Source organism: Helianthus annuus, chromosome 12, assembly GCF_002127325.2.
Source record: "Helianthus annuus cultivar XRQ/B chromosome 12, HanXRQr2.0-SUNRISE, whole genome shotgun sequence".
NCBI classification, from domain to species: Eukaryota; Viridiplantae; Streptophyta; class Magnoliopsida; order Asterales; family Asteraceae; genus Helianthus; species Helianthus annuus.
In genome coordinates, this window is record NC_035444.2 from 64524136 (window position 1) to 64530135 (window position 6000).

Genomic DNA, 6000 nt, shown 5'->3' on the forward strand with positions numbered 1-6000 from the left:
CGGGCTGTTGGGGCTTAGCCAGCGCTTTTCACCAAAAGTGTGGGCTTAGTCGACGGCTTTAATCAAAAAGGTTAAATCATAGCCGTCTCAGCTAGCAAAAGTGATGTGCCGGTTTTTATTGGCCTAAGCACTTCTAAAAAATGAAAAAACGTCTCTATTAGGAAAAAAACTCTTACTATGTATATTGCTGTAATTATCCCCTCTTATTTATCTCATCTTTATTAATCCTGATCCCATTCTTTATTTCTCACAAAACAACATGTAAATAAGAACCAAGTTGTTAAAAATATGAACATTCATCAAAGCGTAAAAGAAAATTGTTTTTGTGGATTTTAATAATCTTAACTATTTGTTATTAGCCGGTAACAGTTCTAACTATAAAAATAACCATTGACGGTCCAACCTTTTAATCTATCGTCTACCAACGAGCATTTTCTAACCGAGGTCTAACTCAATTAGTTTTTTTGGTGACGTGGACGCTAACGTGACATAGACCTTTGTTATCTAATCAGGTGGTTGCTTATGTGGCACCACCTCACCTCCACTGCCATCACCACGCACCACCATCAACCGGCACCACCCACCTCCACCGCCATCAGCCATCACCACCCACCTCCACCGCCGTCTCTTTTCCACCCTTCATCTGAATATTTGCAACCCATCAATGGTGAGTGATGACACCCAGATCGGGGTCTTATTGCTTCGTTTGGCTGGAAAAGAGACGCCGGAGGAGGTAGGTAGTGATGGCGGTGGAGGTGGGTGGTGGTGGCTGATGGTGGTGCGTGGTGATAGCGGTGGAAGTGGGTGGTGGCAGCTGATGATGGTGGGTGATGATGGCTGATGGCGGTGGAGGTAGTGGCGGCTGATGGTGGTGGTGGTGGCCGGTAGTGGTGGTGGGGGTGAGGTGGTGCCACATAAGCAGCCACCTCATCAGCGTCCACATCACCAAAAAAACTAACTTGGTTAGATCTCAGTTAGAAAAATCCCGTTGGTGGACAATAGGTTAAAAGATGGGACCATCAGTGGTTATTTTTATAATTAGGATTGTTGGCGAACGTTGGCAAATAGTTGGAATTATTAAAATCAATTATTCCTAAATAAAGGGTCATTATATTGGTACACCCTTCAAATCTGATTTGCATACCTTTTTTCTCTCTATATATATCTATGTATATAGAGAGATATAGAGACAAAAGGTGTACCAATATCAATAACCTAAACAAAGGAAAAAGCATATATTTTAAGATGTAAACTAAACTAGCATGATTACTCCGGCGTTATGACGAATCGTGTTACACACAATTGTGTGTATGTTTGTATAATGGTGCTTAGATGACTTAGGTAGGGCGGGGCACCCATGCGGATACCCTTTCCGGGTTCGAACCCGCATTACAACACCGCCACCACCCCAACAGGTAGGCAAGGCGGGTTGTTTCCATGGCTACATCTACCCGCGCAACAATGTTGAATGGGAACGAGATATGACCATTGAGTGGTCATACTTTTGATCGTTATACGTTTTAAAAAATCATTTTTTAAATCTGTATGTATTTATCTTCCACTCCCATTTTAAAATCACACACATTCTCGTATCCACTCCCAATTCAAACTAAAACCATTTCACTCTAACTCACCCTCAATTCAATGGATTCACAAAAAAATCCTGAGGTGCCGGTTCGAGCAAACGGGGCGCCGGTACTAGCAAACGAGGCGATAGTTCGGCCAAATGAGGCGCCGAATATGTAATTTTTTTTTAAAGAAGTTATCGTATTTTTATTATTCTTTTTTCTTTTTATTTTTACTTTGAATTATGTTTTTTTTATTAACTTTAAATTTTAGTTACATTTAACTTTATTTAAATTAAAAAAAAAATCAAGGGTACTTTATAGTGTAAGTGTAGGGCGTCGCCAGTATTTTATAATGTAAGGATAGTTTTTAACGAAGTTGACATGGCGCAACTTGATAATGCCCCTACCCTTGGGTGTTTTGCGCCATGTGGCAGTCCAGTCAGCAATGGGGCATTATGTGGCGTTTTCTAAAATGGGTGTAGTAGGGATGTGGGCATTATGTTAAAAGGGATGTAAAAAATTAAATTAAAAAAAACCATCAAAAAAAGGGTATTGGCCAACCAAAAAGAAGAAAACCTGTGATTGGCCAAAGATCTTGAACATGGGCGTGGAAAAAAAGGACGCCATTTGCATTTTTTTAAAACCCCCCCAGGAGCGTTTTGGGCGTTTTTTAGAGGGAAAACGCCCAAAAAATCCCACTACGCATGGTCATAGGGGGTGTCACCATTACCCCTTACTACTCTTAACCCCTACCAATCATGCAGTGTCACAACAGTCACTCTATCCACTATCGTAATCTATGCAATTTGCCAATTTTATGGCATCACTACCCTAAACTACTTTTTTTAAGTGTGAATTACGTTTTTGGCCCCTGTGGTTATATCACTTTTACTATATTAGCCCAAAATAAGATTTTTTAACATTTGCGCCCCCATGGTCTCTATAACTAACTATTTTGGCCCCTGAGTCTAACTCCATCCCTTACACTGGTTAAGTATTTGTCACATGATGGGTATTTTTGTAATTCCTCCTCCTCTTTAAATCTAACCCAGATCTTCAAGGACGTCATGTTAGAACTTTTGAGATCGTTGATACTTGTGCTGGATTAGTTTAGTCATAGTTTGTAGCTAATATGAATGTGCAAGGGCTTATTTTGTAATTCTCTAATAGTATAGTTCCTGACCTAGTGTAGATAAGATTCCAGCAAATTTATAAATTTGCTGGCTGATCAGGAACACTATATATAGCTCATGCCTTGTAACAAACTCAAGCTTTTGGCTCTTGAATGAATATTGGTGTTGTTACTTTCTTGTGTTGATCTTGTGCTCAAATCTGATATCCAATGTGTTTTATTGTTATATCTTATTGTTTGGATTCAATACAACACTTGTTGTATTCATTAATCCATTAGCTTCACCTTCATCTTTGATCTTTCTTAACTTTTCATATCTCAAACACCTAATCAATAGGTGTTATGGGTTAAAACAACCAACCACTGTGATCCGGATTCGTTTTGGGATCTACAATTTGGTATCAGAGCCTTAGTGCTCTTGGTTGTTGTGTTCTTGTTGAGATTTTTCATAGTTTTGAAGGTTTTTCTAGAGTTTCAAAGTTTTCAAATTTTTGGTCTTAAAATGGATTGATTTGGTGTGTTTAATCGATAGGTTGTTGTTAATACATGATTAGGGAGTCATTTTGGACATTTTGATTCATCAAAACATGGTTTTTGAGCTGTTTTTGAGTGATTAGAGGGTTTTAGTTCGTGTTAAACCCTCTGTCCAGCGAAATTATACTTGAAGACAGCGAACAATTTTTGAACATAGCGAAATTAATCTTTGAATTCAGCGAACTCAGCGTTGAATATAGCGAATTTAATCAAATCGCTGAGAAACTTATCGCCGGATCACTAATTTCGACGATCATCATTCGAGCGAAATTACTGATCATCAGCGAAATAGTGTTCAGTGGCCCTTGAGCGAAATTATCGAAGGCGACTTCGAGAACTGTGATACTGAACCACAGCGTTCTTATCACGGTATTCGGCGGATTTAATCTAATCTTCGTCTGTGTGTGTTTTGACAGCGGAATTATCGTGTTCACTCGTGCAGGACCACCTAAAGCATCAGCGAAGTTCGAAGATCTGTTGGCGAATTTGTTCAAGTCTCGTTGGTCATCAGCGAAATTACTTCTGCACCGTGACTTGTCAGCGAAATTAACTACTGTTCAGCTCCATTTCGTCTAAAACTAGCAAAGATGTCGTTGAATCAACTAAGTCCGATTGCTCAAGCGGAACTTGAGACTGGAACCACCACTCGACCACCAAAGTTGAAAGGTGCTGAAGACTTTAGCACTTGAAGACTCGCATTCAATCGTTCTTCGAGTACACTGACTACAACCTGTGGCTATCTGTCATCGCTGGACCCCACATTCCAACGGTTGTTCGAGGAGATGCAGTAGTTGCCAACAATGATGCAACTACCATTACTGATGAAGACAAAGCTCTTATCCAACGTGATCGTCGTGCTCACGCTGCCTTAACCATGGCACTATCAACCAACGACTGCAACATGTTTGAAGAACACCGAACTGCAAATGCACTCTGGAATGCATTGATTGAGTACTATGAAGGAAATGAAGAGTTGATCGAAAGCAATAGAGATATGGTGCAGAACTAGTATGACATGTTTGTGGAGTTCGTGGAGAAAGTCTTTCTGACCACATCAGTCGTTTTCTGAATATGATGACCAAAATGAAGAAGGCGGGAAATCCTGTCACAAATCGTGCTGCAATAAAGAAGCTGCTAGATTCACTTCCCAAGGAATGGAGCCTTCAATGCATGATGATCAAGAAAGATTTCCTCAACAATCCAAATCCTGTCACTTTGTCCGATCTGATCAATACCCTAAGAGCTTTTGAAATGGATGTAAACAAAAGAGAAATGAACATTGCTGGTTACCCACCAAAGTCAACTCAAACCTCCGCTGGATTAAAAAATGTGGCATTTCTTGCTTCATGGGGCACCATTCCACAAGCCTCCGACTTAATCTATGCCAACGCTTCCGCAAGCGCATCAAAAGCTCCACAACTCGTTGAGAAGACTATCACTGTCGACACTCAAGCTTTGAAAGTGTCCACTGAAAACGTGGCACTCTTCAACACGTTTCTGAGCAGCTATGAAGCCCTGATGTCTGGAGAACTGAAAAAGGAGATGTTCACTGCTGAAGACATGTATCAGGTTGATCCAGATGATATGGAGGAAATGAATCTGAAATGGCAAATGGCCATGATTACTTTGAGGCTAAAGAAATTTCAAGACAAGACAGGAAAGCGTTTGGGTCTTGGAAAAGCTGGCTTTGACAAATCCAAACTTAGGTGCTATAACTGCAAGAATTTAGGACACTTCAAGCGTGATTGTCCTCTGTTGAAAGAAGGAAACAGTGAAACCACTCCTGCTGTAAAGCAAATCACAGTTGAAGAGAATAAGAACAACGCGTCTCCTAGCACGCCAAAATCCTTAGTCGTCGAAGACTATGATTGGAGTGAAGAAATTACTGAAGCAAAGGAGCAAGTCAACAAAGCTCTGATGGCCAAGATCTCAGGTGAATCCTCATCAAGGCAGTTTGAGAAGCAGACAACTGGAATTCCAAAGGGAGACAATACTGCTGACAAAGGTTTGAAAAGTATTCTGACTTCAGTGGAGCCTGAAAAGGAAAAGAAATGTGGACAAGCAGAGGAGCATGTTTCGAAAGAGGCATCTGAGAAGGCAAGGAAAAGGTCCCAGCAGCCGCAATGAAAGCAGATTCATCAAAGGAGAAGGCTGACAAGGACTTGGTAAACAGTATTCCACTTAGTTTCAAAGAAAAATTATGCATACCTGCATGCGTTGATGTCGTGGCACATTATAAATTCTTAAATCTAGAATTTGAAAGACAAAAAGACAAAGCTTTAAAATTTAACAACGAGCTTAAACAGAACGAGGCTGCATATCAGAGAAAGTTGAGCTCAACTTTAGCTGAAATGCAAACTCTTAAAGAATTTGTGTTTAGAAAAGATTTTATCATTAACGATCTTACAGAAAGATTAGAAAAAGCTTTGAACGAAAAGAATAAATTACAAATTATAATAGATAAATGGAATGTCAGTCAAAAGGCCTTTACTGACATTAAAAACTGCTAACGACCAACGTTTGTGAAGGACGGGATTGGGTATAAGGATAGGCACGGATATGAAAGAAAACTTTTCTTTCCTCCACATAGCAAAAACTATGTGCCTATGCCGACTCCTCATCCCGAAAACGATCTTATCAATGAAAAGGCCTCTGTTGAACAGAATGATTTTTGTGAAAATGAGACAACCGCTAACTGTTCTAAAAGCAATGCAGATCCCATTGTGTGTAAAGAAGATGTGTGCGATGAGGATGGAGACTTCAGCG